We start from the raw sequence: 14,915 nt of genomic DNA, 5'->3' as shown, positions 1-14,915 counted from the left end.
ACCGAGATGAAAAATGCATGGTGCGGTTTCTGTTCAAGGTGACTACCTCAATATGCACTTTTTCAGGCTTAAAAGACCATTCCAAGCACAGGGTGTGGCCTACGGCTTCAAAACCCTTGTTTGATCAAAACTCTTAATTTTCCATGTTCGTGGAGATGAAGCATGAAGAGCTGAATTCCTTAACAAACTCAGCGTTAGAGGGTGGAAAGGCAATGAGCGTACTTGCATCAGAGAGGGCATTAGATATCCTTGGTAATCACTGCCCAAAGGCTGCTGGAAGACAGCGAAAGTGTCACGCATGAAACTCCCGTCTCCCTGGAGATGAGTTTTGCTGCTGAGGAGGTAGGAAGGAGCAGTCACACTGTGAAGCATTTCTGGCACACACAGGCGTGAGATGGAAATCTGCACAGAGAGGGCTCTTGCGGAAGAGTGACAAGTGACTGCCACTGCAGGGCATTGGGAACAGACAGGCTTGGGTGGGCAGTCCCTCACTAAGAAAGCCTCCTCTTGGATGGGAGAATGTGGGGCTTTCTATTTTCTGTTACATGCTGTCCTCCATGAGAGACCCGGACACAGGAAAGACATGATGGATTGAGAGGAGAACCAGATAACTTTTCCCAGCCCTGTGCTCCTATGACCTTCAGCAGAAATATCTCCAGAACTGAAATGCTGAAACAGTGTGATGATGGGAGGAGAGATGTCTTGATATATCCAACTCATTTGTCAGCCTCTTTCTCAGAGTTTCCTGTTTTATTAGCATTACCCTGGTCTGCCCCAGAGTGATGACCACTAACGGTTTCCCTGTTGTATCTGAGCAGCACTTTCCCCTTCACATTTTCCATGATATTTACACAGAGCTGTGATGTGGGAAATTTTGAAGTCATCAAATCTGAACTGTGAATAGCTTGGTGGGAAAATAAATGAATAAATAAACAGATAAATAAATACATAAATAAATTAGCATCCCTGAAAGCATAACTGTTTTGCCCTTTTGGCTAAATGGGTGATGAAGTGATAGTTACACTTGCTTTGATGACAGAGATCCTGTAGGTGTCTTGTTGAGGATAGTAGGACATACAAGCCTTGCTCAGGCTCCCCTCTGAGATCCCAGCCAAGAAGAAAGCTGCTTCATAGAGCTGCTGAAACAAAGAGTGCATACAGATTCATTTCTCTTTATGGAAGCATGTGCTAGAAAATACATGCAGAGCTAAGCCTTAGCTGGGAAAAATATTTTTAAAAGTTTGTGAACAAATGCCATCCGTTCCTTAATGACATTTGCTTCTGGAATAAGACATGTTTTCATTCTCAGGCTCTGCATTTTCTTCTTCCCTTTTCAGTCAACAGGAATTGAACCTGTAAGTCAAAATAGCTTTTTGTCTCCAAACATACTGAGTCAGTACCATGTTTTAAAGAGATAGAGGAACGCTATTGACAGTTTATGAGGCAAGAGATGGGGAGAATTTCCTGAAAAATGGGTTATGATGCTATAAAACAAATACTGCAGCTTCAGCGCTAATCTTCACTTAAAGAAAACCTTACTGCTGTACAAATCAACCAGGCTGCTTCCACAGCTGATACTGCTGTGAGAACATTTGCCTTTAAAGATGTGAAATGCTTTATCACTTCACAGATCCTGCACAATCCTCTTGCAGGAGCAAAATGAAAGGATACTGTTCTTGGGTGTTTTATGCAATTAGCTCTCCCCCTTTGCAAACAGATAGATAATTTCAAACAAGCTACTGCCACACCTGTATCTATGCTTGAATCTACTGTGGGTGTGGGAAATGCATTTAACTATGTGCATTACACTGGCATCTGCACCTGTGCAGAGCAATGCTCATGACGTATGCAAAGGGAGAGAGGTTGCCAACACCCAGAGCATCACTGCTAATTTGTCCACAACATTCTTTGGAAAGAAGGTTAATTTTGACATCAGCCCAACAAAATGTGAAGTCTGTCAGTGTCTTGTCCATTCCTCTATATAAAATGTCCCAGAGAAGGTGGGGCACAGATGGTAATCATGTTGGGATTATGCTTTTGGGGCTTGGTGCCCAGATCATTTGGCAGCCAACACAGTTGTGCCTGGGGTTGGCTTCACAGAGGTGACATTGCCCCAGCCTCAGCTGGCTGTGGAGACCAGGTGAATGAGGTCAGCATTAGAGGTGAGGGGGAGTTTAGCAGTGAGGGCAACATCTGTTATGAAATGAAAATATTCAAAAAGCCATTTGGAATTTGGAACAAAACTCCTTTTACTAGAAGGAGGTTGCAGCAAGAAGGGTGTCAGTCTCTTTTCTCAGAAGACAAGTGAGAGGATGCAAGGAAACAGTGTCAAGTCGTGAGAGGGGTGGGGGAAGAGGAGGGGAGAAGGATGTTAGATTGGACATTAGGAAGAATTTCCTCGTGGAGATGGTGGTAATGAACTCAGAGTGAGAAAAACCAGCAAAGAGGTCTGCGTCTGGTGGGCTGGGCTATGTGGCAGCACTCGTGCACTCAGAGTGAAGTGGTCATGGAGGCTGGACCATCCCTTTTTGGCCAGGTAGGAAGGACTCCAGGGGAGCTCCCCGTTGCTCTCCTGTTCATGAAAAGAGCCCAGAGCTGTCTTCTCCTTTCCCCAGGAACACGGCCCTGCTTTGCTCAGTCTAATTTTATCAGCACTGAATGAAACCACAGCTGGTTTAGATCTGTGGACCTCATGATGTGTTTGGAAGGCAGACAAAATACTCAGGGGTTAAAAAAAAAAAAAAAAAAAAGCTGGTGGGGAGAAGAGGAATCCAGAAGCAGCAGTAGTGTTTGGGATGCTTATTTGGTGAACAGACTGCAGCCCAGGAGGCTTCAAAGAACCTCCTGAGGGCTACAGAAATCCCTCCTTCAGCACTGATAATGTCACCTCATGTTGGAAAAAGAAACCTCACTCATTCTGATATTATTCAAGAAAAAACCCTCCAGATATCACTTTAAAGGCGAACTCCTGGGGCAGAAATATTTTAGGTGCTCCACATTGATTAACAAACTGCACTTTGGGTGATGAAATGCATTAGCACTTTCAGATTTGACATTTTTTTTCAGTATTTGTTGTATCTGCATTTCTCTGCTGCCATGAGGTTCGGCAATTAAACAAAGCAGTTTATCATGGGGTTTCAATAAATTTTCCTCTCAGGTTCTCATGCATGGAGATAATGTTGAAGTGCTTAGCTTGTAAATACTGCAGGATAATGTTTATTTGTTTAAAACTGCTTTCATAAAACCTTGGAATGCTTTGTTAACCCTAGATCACTTACGAACAAACAACCATCCTCAGACTATGTCTTCTTCTATATATATACCATGGTTTAATCCCCTACTTAGAAGTGATTATATAAAAAGTCCTATGATCTTTCAAATGCTTCCACTATTTTTTTTCTTAATAACCCACACACAGAGGTCACTTCTCTTCCTCTGCAGTTACCCTTCTATAGAATCTACTTCCCTCTTCCCATTTATTTTTAATACTCAGCTTCATCCACAGAAATACTTTTGTTATAGAAACAAATGCCTATACTGTTGGAAACCAGAAATGGCTCTGAAAGGCAGCTCTACCGGAAGAGCTTCCTGTCAGAAAATAGGTGCAGCTTTAGCAGCAACCACAACTGCACATCGCCTTTGATGTTGTTCATATTTATTGCTTATTTTATTTGTTCTTCATATTTGTTTATTTCATCATAGTGCTCAGCTGTCTAGGAGAGCAGTAGGGCCATGTCCATGAGGGCTGCCACTGTGGCTGGACCCATGGTTGTCTTCTTCTTGCTCTAAGACCAGTCACCTAGAGCCCCACCATGAATGTGTAAGGGTGTAGGTAGGTAGGTATCTTCTGGGCATCTTCTTTGTGGCCTAACATATCCTTATCTGCTGCTGCTGCCTTCTCTTTATGTCAGAAATTTTGTGAGCAACAGAGTTAAGAAAAGGTTTTCCATGGCATACTTTAATGAAAGTTGTAGAAAATCAATAGCTGTGGGTTATTTCTGCTAGCTGAAATTGACCAATGGATTTGAGCATGAAGCACGCCTGCACATACAAAGCAAGACTGCATCAGACTAATTCTTGCTAGGAAACCAATCTAAAATATATATGCCATGTTTCTAAGCCCCTCAGTTGTCTGGTCCCCTCACACAGTTGACCCTGCCTTTCTCCTCAGCATACTCCCCAGCCCTTTTTGGGTGTCCATGAGTGAATGCTTGACGATTATCCCCCTCCCATCTGCAGGAATGCCACCTGAGAAGGAAGACATTCCAGTAGCTCAGTAACATGTCCCATTCTCTGATATCATGGAAGTCCAAGGGACACCAACTTGCTTGTCTAGGGACACCAAAATCCGTCACACTTCCCACCAATGTCCCAACTTCTTCCAGAAGAAGGAGCTGAGAAGAGGTAGGGCTGAACCACCCTTTCCATCTTCCACTACCCCGCAGTATTGCTGTTAACCACAGCCAGGGAATGAGGGCGCTGGGAGCTCCTTGCAAGAGAAGCTTGCAAACTGCAAACTGCATTTGTTTAGCTCCTTGCTAATGTTCTCGCAGAGTGAGCCCTCAACCACTTGCCTCACCCCTACGTGACCCCTGCCTGAGCTGGACAGCCACTGACATTGAGTTGCAAACACTGTTGGAAAGGGAGTACTAAATGGATGTGAAATTGAAAACTTACAGGTGACGATTTCCTTTTTTTTTTTCCTCTTTTTTTTTTTTTTTGTTTCCCCACTGGATCCACTATCTATTATTTGGTGAGTCTTTCCTGAAGTGTGATTAGTTGTGAACAGAGATGGGAAATGACGTGCTCCAGCATCCTCCTCAGTTGATGTAGCTCAGAAACCAGGCCCTGCTGTGTCCCACCTCCTTGTACAAACCTGCCTTAATGCAGCTCCAGAGACAATGCAGAGGAAGTGTCCCAAAAGCAAACAAAGAAATCCTACAGCGAATGTGCTGCTGCTGTGCATGAACAAGGGCCAAGAGCTGCAGTGCTGCTGAATGTGGGGGTGTTTCGGTGCTGCCACCGATGTTTTGGCAAAGGAAGCACATGCTCACCGCCTTACAGCTTTCTGTTGGAAAGATGATTGATTTCCTCCTCAAACTGCTGTGATACCAAGTGGCAGTTACCTGGGCGAGCCTCATTCATAACCTGTGGGTGGGTAACTGGGGAGGGGGGCAGACCTGCTTTTCCCCCAGCAGAGAGAAGGCTCTTACAGTTCAGCTTTGTTCTGAACTCAAGAGGAGCAGCGCACATGTGGTCTTCATTAGTGACGCTCCTTTGAAATGTCTCCAAGCCCTTGGATTGTAACTCTAGCACACAAAGGGGTGGGGGAAGCAAGAAGGGAGGAAGGGAAGGAGGGAGGAATGAGGCTGCTGGAACCGTCCCTGTGAAATCCAGACATGGATGGAGATTTTCTTTTTTCTTTTTTCCCCTCTCTCTTTCTTGTTCTCTGTTTTTTTTTAGCCCTCCAGACACAGAATTGTTCTTAACCTTCTGAACTGGGAAAGTACATTTCAGAAAAATCCACTGCTCTTCTGTCAAAGCAAAACCAACATGAATAATCTCTTCTAAATTACAAGCATTAAATGACAGAGGGGAACAGTTATCATTTTGTGTCTCTTTATGCATATGTGTTTGCGTATATGCTTTTGTGGTCGTGTGAAGCCTGTGAGTCTCCAGCAGCCTGGAGTTTATAAATGCTTTTGAAGGAGTGGTTAGAGAGCAAGCAGAAGAGTGGGGATTGATCTGGCAAGCTGAAGTAATGGATGTTGATTTCTGCTCATTAGGAACCATGTCACAGAACTGCAGCCTGATCAACATGCATTCCCTCTGACTGCCTGGCATTTCCTCATGCTTTAAAACTGTATTCCTCTTCTCCTTCCCAGGAGCACTAATGAAGAAGGAAGTCATTTGGAAAAAAAGCATACTAACTCTGCATATATTATTTTTCTGTGATTATGCCCATCAAATTGGATTTCATTTGGATTTCAACGCCCTTAAATTCACAGCTGCACATGCATGGCTTTCCATACCAGAAATCAATTAGAAATTGATGAAAGCTAAAGAATATTAGCAGAAAAAATAATCAACAGCAAATATAAAGCATTTCAATTGAGCCCAGAGGCGATCTGGTTTCCCCCTACTGCCTGTGGGAAAGGAGAATATTTTATGGCACAGAGAAAATGACATCCACGTTTCCGGTAGTGGAAACTGCTGAAGCATCCCTTTCACTCCTTAAAGGTTTAGGGCACACTGATGCATTCGGCTGACCAGGCAAAAAGCATGAACCTCTAACCACCCCTCACGCACCTCTTTGCCTTCTGTGCTGCCTCCCCAGTGGCCTGAGTTTCCCAGGGGCAGACATTCACGCGAGATAGATGGATGGCAGCCCAGACACACAGGCTGGAGCAAGAGGGTGCTGACATGGGAGAGGCTCAGCCTGCATAGGTGCAGGGAGGGAACATCCCAGAGCAGCCCTAGGAATTTCTGTCCTTTCAGGGCAGGGCCTGAGAAGACGATCAGATGATTTTATAAGAAAAATTTCTTCCTGTGCAGTCCTCACCATAACTGCTGACATAATGGTATTTCTGCCCATACATAGCTAAGAGTTACTATACTTAACTGGGCACCACCTGTGGCCTTGCCTACATGAGGATTTCCCATCTAACATCAACATGAAGCTGCTTAGCATCACTTAGCTCAGCATATAAAAAATTCAGGGTCTTGGGCTAAACCCTGTGTTGTGGAACTGAAACTTTGTCAAAAGCTGCTCTGGTTCATCTGTTTCTGCACACAGAGTGATGTTACCTGCCCTCCACTCTTTCTTGGAGACGGCGCAGAGGGTCTCCAGCACTTTGGCAGAACTGGGCTCTCCATCCTCCTGTACAGGGTTCCCTGATGACTGCAAAACCGTGTTGTGAAATCTAAGAATATGCCAAAAAGGTTATACAAGTGAATATTACAGGTTATACCATGCTCACAATATATTAATGCAGAAAAAAAAAAAACCAAAACACTTAATAGCCTTTGTTAAGAGAAAGCTCTCACAGGATCAGTATGAAGATGTGGGAGTCACCTCCTTTGGTTCCTTCATTCTGTACATGGTCATGAATTGCAGTAAGATATTATTGACCCATAAACTGTTATCTACCAAATGGAAATACTGAAAACTCCCTAAATTTCAGGTGGGCAGATAACCTGTTATAAAAAAATGCTCAGAAGAATGGCTCCAGTGTTTTGAAGCATGATTATGACTAATGACATATTTTAGGAAATCAGTGCACAAACAGCCTCACGCTAATCTCTCAGCAGGTTCACAGCAGGCAGCTCTCTCAATTGATAACCAGAGAGATCAGAATCAGGCCCAAGACAGTCATTTTTATACCACTTGGTATCCTAGTAATGACCACAAAAAGGGAATATAAACCCTTTGTCTCTTTACTTCTACAGACACATTTCCTGTGTATTTATTGCACTCCATTCACGGGTATTTCTAAAAGCTTGGGATCACTCCTGCTCCTGTAGCTCTTTAAATACTCATTCGTGGCAGAAAAACAGCTCTGAACAACATAGGGCTGCCATTGCCTGCTTCTTATCTCACCTTCCCCAGCCTAATCCTCTTATAATGCCCTTGGCTTCAATAGACACATCCCTGATTATGTAAATTGTGGCCACTGTAAATAAGATCAAATCAGACCATAGCCCATGTTGTTCTGTGAGAAGACATACAAAAGGGAAACAATGAACATGATAGTCAGCTAAAATCTTACATTCAGTAACAGAACTAGAAATCTTTTTGTTCTAAGTAGTCAAAAATGTTGGCTTAGGTAAATACCATCCACCAAACAGGCAAAATGGATTAGCATCAACACACACCTGAAAGTCGATAAACAGATTAATACAAGCCCAGCAGCTATGATGCTGCTTTGTTTCAGTGCATGTCCCTGATGACCACAGCCACAACTACATGTTTACTTGGAGGTGTGGCACCAGAGCACATTGATACTCATTAGCCAATTTCAGTGCCGAGTACACTGCCATACAAAGCAGTGCTGTGCGCCAAGCCTGCTCTTAGAGCTCTCGCTACTATCCTTGTGTCCAAGTGGCCCACTTCCTACTGCACATGTGCTCCTGCAAAACATCTGAGCCTATGCTGGCAGTCCCTCCTTGCAAGCTGTGTGCTTGCCAGATCTTCCTGACGCAACGACAAGGAGCTTCAGTGAGCAAGGGGTGAGAAAAATGCAAAATTCTGATTATAAGAGGTAATAAAATAGTTTGGTATTTCAATCTCTTCTAGAATGAAGACTTTAACCATTCTATTGATTATTTTCATGTAAAATGATCCACGCAAAACAAAAAATATTCTTTAAAAATGGGTCCAATAGCGAGACCTTAAAAGTTAAAGCTCATGTATCTGTCACAAAACTTCATGAAATAAATCTGTCAGTGAACTTCTTTGCAAACTCTACTGGCCACTGGACAGCTTCCTTTACTTTGACTGAGGATTGTATCTGTAGTATGCAGAGGTACTGATTAGATTAACATGCATCAAGTGATGGATCACATTATATTTAAGAAGAACACATATTTTCTTGAGATAAGTCCACGATTCTGTTTGCATCAGAGTATCTATGATATCATTTCTTTCCTGTGTTATTTTGAATATTTTTGTTGCCTATAGGGACTAGAAATTAGAGATGCAGGCAGAGATTTTTTTCTGAGTTAAATAAACATTTTCAACCAGTTAGAAGTTTGGTTTCAGGTTTCAAGTTCAAACTGGTCCTTATGTTATCCATATGTTTGCCCACTCTTAACAATAGAGACTTTCTGTAAGCTACATAAATTTCCTTTCAATAAAATCTTCTGATCTAAATTTTAGTAATGTAGTAATGTTTAGTAACCGCTGTTTTCACATGTTAAATGGGAGGTACGTTATTTTCAGAAAGTAAGGACTTAGCACTTCCTAACACTTCAGCAACTGATTGTGTCTCAGGCTGGGAATCTGACTATTATTAAGTGCTCTACAAAAATTGCTTCTTCCTTCTGTAATAGAACTGTTTATAACAGAAGCACAAAATTACTACTTTCTTCAGGCATTTTGGAGGCACTTACTTGTACTATATGGTTCATCATATGCCTAACATATATTTAGTGTTTATTAATCAGAAATAAATACACATTCTTTATTAATCATTCAGATCTTACCATCTCATCCATGAAAACAAGAATAACATACCTAACCCTTTCACTATTTCTGTGTTTTCATCACGGTACTAATTCTGACTTTTTCTCTGTGATAAAGCAACCTCAGCCTTTCTAGTGTCTCTTCAGGGGAGTTTCTTCCAGACTGCAAATGTTCCTGTGTTCTACCTCTAAACCTGTCCTCCTCTTCCTCTTCTGCACAGTCCTTTCTGCCCCAGGACCGAGCATGGTGTCACAGCTGCAGGTGAGACACTGCAGTTTCTAAAGGCCCTACAATATTGTCCCATCATAATTTCAGTCTCCCTCATAGCCGTATTGAATTCATGCAGCATTCAAGATCTAGCTTTTTAAAACATCATGGTGTAAGCTGTGATAAGTTGAAGCAAGCCCCAGGAGAAGGAAATGTCAATGTGCAAAGGCATGATCAGAGGTGTGGAGAGGTTGGGCACACGAAGGCACCTCTCCTCCTCCTCCTCCTCTCTACCTCTCTGAGGGAGAAGCCAGCTGAGCAAACATACATAGACCAGAGCATCTATGGCTGGACCATAGCCACTGCCCAGGAAGAGGCACCAAATATGCAGGGCGATGGGCTGGGGAAGCTGGTGCTGAAAGGAGCCCCATGAGGTAAGGAGGATGAGGGCTGTACCTTTCCACTTGCAATTTTCTCTGTGATTTAGTGCAAAACAGCAGCCAGAATCTCGAAAACACCAATTTCACGCACTTTGGCATCCCCGTACAAGCAAATGGATCCGCAGGCTGTACTGCTTTCCTACACTACCTACACCTCTAGCTGAACTGCAGATAGTGTTCATCCTGATAGCAAACTGCAAGGTGCAAGACCACATTGCAATAGTTGGAAGATCAAAAGGTAGAGGAACTCCGGCATGCTGGCCTTCTCAATATGCTGCTCACACCACTAGGCTGAATATATTGGATTATTTTTTGCCTCTCTTCTAATTACTGTTCTATGTTGCATTGCAAATAAATAAATGAGGCTTTGCTCCCTTGCTGGTCACATTTTACTCGACTGGTTATCACTACTTGACATCATAAAAAAAATAAATATAACAAAACCAAAAACTACATTGGATGCGTTAAATATAATTAATGAAAAAGGCCACATTGAGTGTTCCAGAATCTCCAGTTTTGTGACACCAACTACACATAAAGTTCCTTTCCCTGTGCAAGCAACATAAGTTCTTATTTACAGCATGTACCCTTGAGGAAAAGATTTCCTTCTTTCCCATTTCTCTCCTTCTTTTATTAAAGACCACCTGAAGACAAAAAGGCTAAAATATTTGAAAGAAACCTGTGTTAGTCTACTTTTAATGAACTGTAAAGGCTCCTTCATGACAAGATAATTTCAATTATACAGAAGTTAAGCTTCCATGAATTCTCAGCACTTCTAAATGAGGTAATAGTACAACTTTCCAGACAGTGATTTTCTGATCCCTGAGAATTGTATTTAGATAAATAACTCAAAATAAAAGCTCCCACAAGTGTTGGTGGCTTGTTCTGCAGCTGTATGTTCAGCATCCCATATGTATTACCTTTCTCCAGAATTCTAGCAAATGAGGTCACTGGCAGGAATGCTTGTCAAAGGACCAAGCTGCAAGCAAATGCTGCTTAATATTCACAGAAGGAAGATTTTATGTTTGGAACAGATAATATGCACAGCAGAAACCTGATTCCAGATGTTATGCCTATGCAATGGGGAGAAGAAAAGTGTAATGTGACCTCCATACCTAGACAAATCAACTCTAAATTGGGACGAATGGTTGCAACTGAGTGCAAACATGGATTCTCTTAGGTAGAATTGGAATACAGTTTTCAAACAACAGGTAGACAAATTGCAGGCTCTTTGCAGACTATTTGCAAACAGAAACAAAGAGAGATAATGTACACACTTGATAATGTGAAATTTTAAAAGCAGCTGAGTAAAGGACAATAGACAATTCTATATGTTATTCTTTGTATAGTAATTAAGTTCTAGTACTAACCAGAAATGAAAGATACTGCTTTAATATAACTTACAGGGAGGTAATCTAGAATGTGCTTAGATATAGACTAAAATAGTGAGTATATCTTTTGGTAAAGGCTCAGTGTTTGGGTTGTTAGATAGTCCAGAGCAAGAGGCTCAGCTCAGATTTGGAAGTGTTGAAAGTTTCCAAGCTTTTTCAGTGTGATTCTGTGCCCTGACACTCAGAGTCTACAAAGATCAGCAGCTGTGGCTCATGAGTATTTTTATGAAACTTCATTAACATCCACGTAGGAACTGAAATGGAAACCCTCTTTTTTAAAGACCCTTTCAAAGGCCCTGAAGGATAAAATCTCAGGATTAAAAAATAAATAAAAAATAATAATAATAATAATCTTAACCCAGTAAACCTTTGTTGAGACTTCTAGGGGTTTAGATTCAAAATTCTGGGGGCTTCCTATGTTTTAAATACCAGTTGCTCTCTTGGAGTGTGTAGCAGACAGTAAACAACTAAGACCACGGTAGCCAAGGAATTCCCAACTCCAAAACATGCCCCAGGCTATATTGCATCCACTCTTGTGCTCAGCAACTAGGGGCAACAGTGATGCTGCACACAGGACAGCCGTAAATTGGCAGCAAGACCTGGAATGTGTAATAGGAGTGCTTGCCAGAGTCACCAGTGGTGCCAGCAACCTTACAGAAAATGTGCCTGTGCCAGAGGGAGCCTGCTGTGCTACACCTGTTGTACCAGTATAGCAAGTCTCTGTTCCCAGAGGCGCCAGAGCCCACTCATTTATGCAGAATGAATGGAAGAAGACAAAGCAAATTATATAAAAAAAAGAAATAAAACAAAAACACCACCACTAAATAAATAAATAAATAAATAAAAGGAAAGAGCTGAAATGTGTTTTGTGTGTCCTTACAGACAGCAAAGAATGGAGGACAGAGACCTTATAAGAGACATAAGTACTCTTGGAGTCTGAGAGAAAAACATTGTGCACAAACTCGTGAAAAGAAGATATGGGAAAAGTCAAAGTACAGTAGCCATATTACTCCGTATTTGGAAGCAGCCCAAAGGGAATAAATGCAGCAAGTATATTAAAGCAAGCAACAGTTCACCCCTCCTTGCTTTCTATTTGGAGGGAAAACTACAGTGTCTTGGTACGCACAGAGCATCTTTAATCCTTCTCTGGTCTGGTATTCAGTGGACAGACAAAGCTGCATCAGGATGAATTGGCTTCATACTGGTGAGAGCTTGTTTGCCTCTGAATACACGGTGTTCACCATTCACTTCTGAAGCACTGTGCTGGGGATCTGCTTATGTGGCCGACTCTTTCCCTAGTGGGAGTACATCTTTTGTGTATGTGATTACTGTTCCTTAGTTACTATCTATCTGTGATAACCCACTAAAAAAATAACCTTTTGCTGTCCAGTCAGTTTTCAGCTGAGGTACATGAACACTACCAGTATATCAACGTAGAAGGGAGGGGCATTGGAGAGGCCAGAATAGAAGGCCAGGGAAAACACATAGCTGCTTCGACTGCAGTGCTGTTTCGTGCTCACTTAAACATTCAAGAAACAGTCTGTCTTGGGTTGTGGTTTCCTTAACTGTGCAGTGTATCTAATGGCTCTGAAGCAGGTAAATGTACCCACCCTCCAGATCCTCTCTCAGTTCTTCTCCCACACTCTCAGCTACATGGCCCTTACGTGGTTATTCTTCTTACCAGCTTTGGGACTTGTTGGCTTCTGTAAACCAAGCTAGTTCATTATCCCAGCATAAACGTGCCTATGTGAATTACCCTGGATGGAAAGAGAGAGCTAGTGAGCTTCCTCTCCACTCACAGTTGGTCTGGCCAGGGTCAAGGCAAGGGAAGTGGCAGGATCATTAAGATGAGAGCAGGATTTTCCATTTTTCACGGTAGGCTCTCAGTTCAGTTCACTGCCTCTCCTGAAAGACTTAGATAACATATGTAAAGTAACAACTCCCAGAAGCATCTAATTCAACCACTGCCTCCATTTCGAGCCAAGGATCTTCTGTAGCTTGGGCTTCTACCCATGCTCTGAAGCATCCAACTCTAAAGCTAAGCAGGGAGTAATCTAACTACAGGACTTTGGCTTTCAGGGGGAAGTGGCCTCCTGAACAGGTTACAGAAGCAAAGTCATATTTTCTTGTGCACTGTGACTCCTTTACTCTTTTATTCTTGGTCACGTAGTGGCAAATAGTCTTCCCTTTGCCCAGATGTCTGTCTCATCTCAAAACCTTGGAGTCAACTGTCTTCTAGTGGAAGACAATGACCTTGAAAGTAAGGCCTCTTAATTCCCATGGACTTGTCATTGTTGCAGTCTTTCTGTTCTCCACAATACTGGTCTGCAGCTTGGAGGCAATCAGACATCCAAGGCACTCAGTTCTTCCTGAGGTCAGCTTTAGCCCAACATGGCACTGCATTGACTCAGCTTCCATTCCATCAGCTTCTAGTCTTAATGTTTCTGCACAGAAGTGCCATGTAAGATCCCTGCCCTGGTTCATTACTCAGATCATTACACAATTCATGCAATTTTGAGCCTTGAGAAAAAAAATGAATGAACCTACTTTTTAGCAGTTTTGTAAAACTGTTTCATTGTGTTTTGCTGGAATTGCCCTACTTGTTGAAATGACATCCACTAATGATAAATTGCAGGGGGCTGCTCTTAGTGGAGAGCTTTCTGTTCAGCAACACAGGGTAGACTGCACCAGGCTTGCATCAGCTCTTGCCATCGACTTCCCACAGACTATCTATGAAATGGCGAAACCTTCAAGGCACTTATTGGGTCAAGTTCAGCAAATGCAAAAGCTCAGCTAAAACTCTGGGGTGAGAACTGCAGCTAACATCACTGCTTAAGCAGAAAAGAATTTTGTACTAGAGGGTTACACCTCTTCTTATATAGGGACAGCTCTCTTGGGGATGGTGCACAGATGATGGAATGAACTTCCTCGGGAACTTACAACTGACCACAGCAAAGCATGCTCTTTTTGACCTTGATCTCTCTAAGATAAACACATATCATTATTAAAAAGTAGGAACAGAAAAAATATAGCTACAGACTAACTATCTAACTAAGCCAAATCACCGTACTAAAACATAACATCTCCCCTGAAGAAGAAATGGGTCCCACATGACAGATTTCAGCCCCATCAAAGGCACAAGGTAAGTACTTTGACATAACAGTGATGAAGGGGAAACAAGACAAAGCCTCAAGCAATACTCCTGCATTGCAAAAAAAAAAAAAAAAAAAAAGTAATATCAGATTTGACGGGATACAGATTTGCATGCATATGAATTTCTCACACATTGTAGGAATCCAGAAGTTTTAATGAAATAAAGGCACAACCTACACACTAAGACCGTAAGTCATGCTAATAATGCTTTGCCTTGAAAAGGGGTACTTTGATTTGGTCACTATCAGTGTACAAATGGAACGACCAGTATTTTGCTCTAGTGCACTCTGGAGGAAAGAAAAAATCTTTCTCTGGGTCCTATTACCAGCATACAGGCTCTTTGAGATGTAGAACCTTATGCCTAATGGGAAATATATATACCTCATACCTTATACCTCACCAAGTGCTACTCAGCTGCACTAAAACCCAAAACCAAAACCACCAGTATGCTTTGTTTGTTCAATGGATGACAAGGCAATATTTCCTCTAAATGTAGAAAAGCATTTTTTATTTGAAAAAATAGATCACCAGATTAATGGC

At 42.2% G+C, this 14,915-nt stretch overlaps 1 long non-coding RNA gene across 4 annotated transcripts in view; it reads right to left on the bottom strand.

Annotated features, from left to right (window-relative positions):
* The window catches only part of LOC106042564 (uncharacterized), a 69,367-nt gene that overhangs the window by 13,809 nt on the left and 40,643 nt on the right, over nucleotides 1-14,915 (bottom strand). For all 4 annotated transcript variants that reach the window (XR_010826331.1, XR_010826334.1, XR_010826329.1 and 1 more), the window contains one exon: nucleotides 6,808-6,923. This is a non-coding gene — a long non-coding RNA (uncharacterized lncRNA). The remainder of the gene's footprint in view (nucleotides 1-6,807; nucleotides 6,924-14,915) is intronic.

This window comes from Anser cygnoides, chromosome 1 (genome assembly GCF_040182565.1).
Source record: "Anser cygnoides isolate HZ-2024a breed goose chromosome 1, Taihu_goose_T2T_genome, whole genome shotgun sequence".
NCBI classification, from domain to species: Eukaryota; Metazoa; Chordata; class Aves; order Anseriformes; family Anatidae; genus Anser; species Anser cygnoides.
Note: the sequence above shows the minus strand (reverse complement) of the source record. Positions and strands in the feature narration are given on the sequence as shown.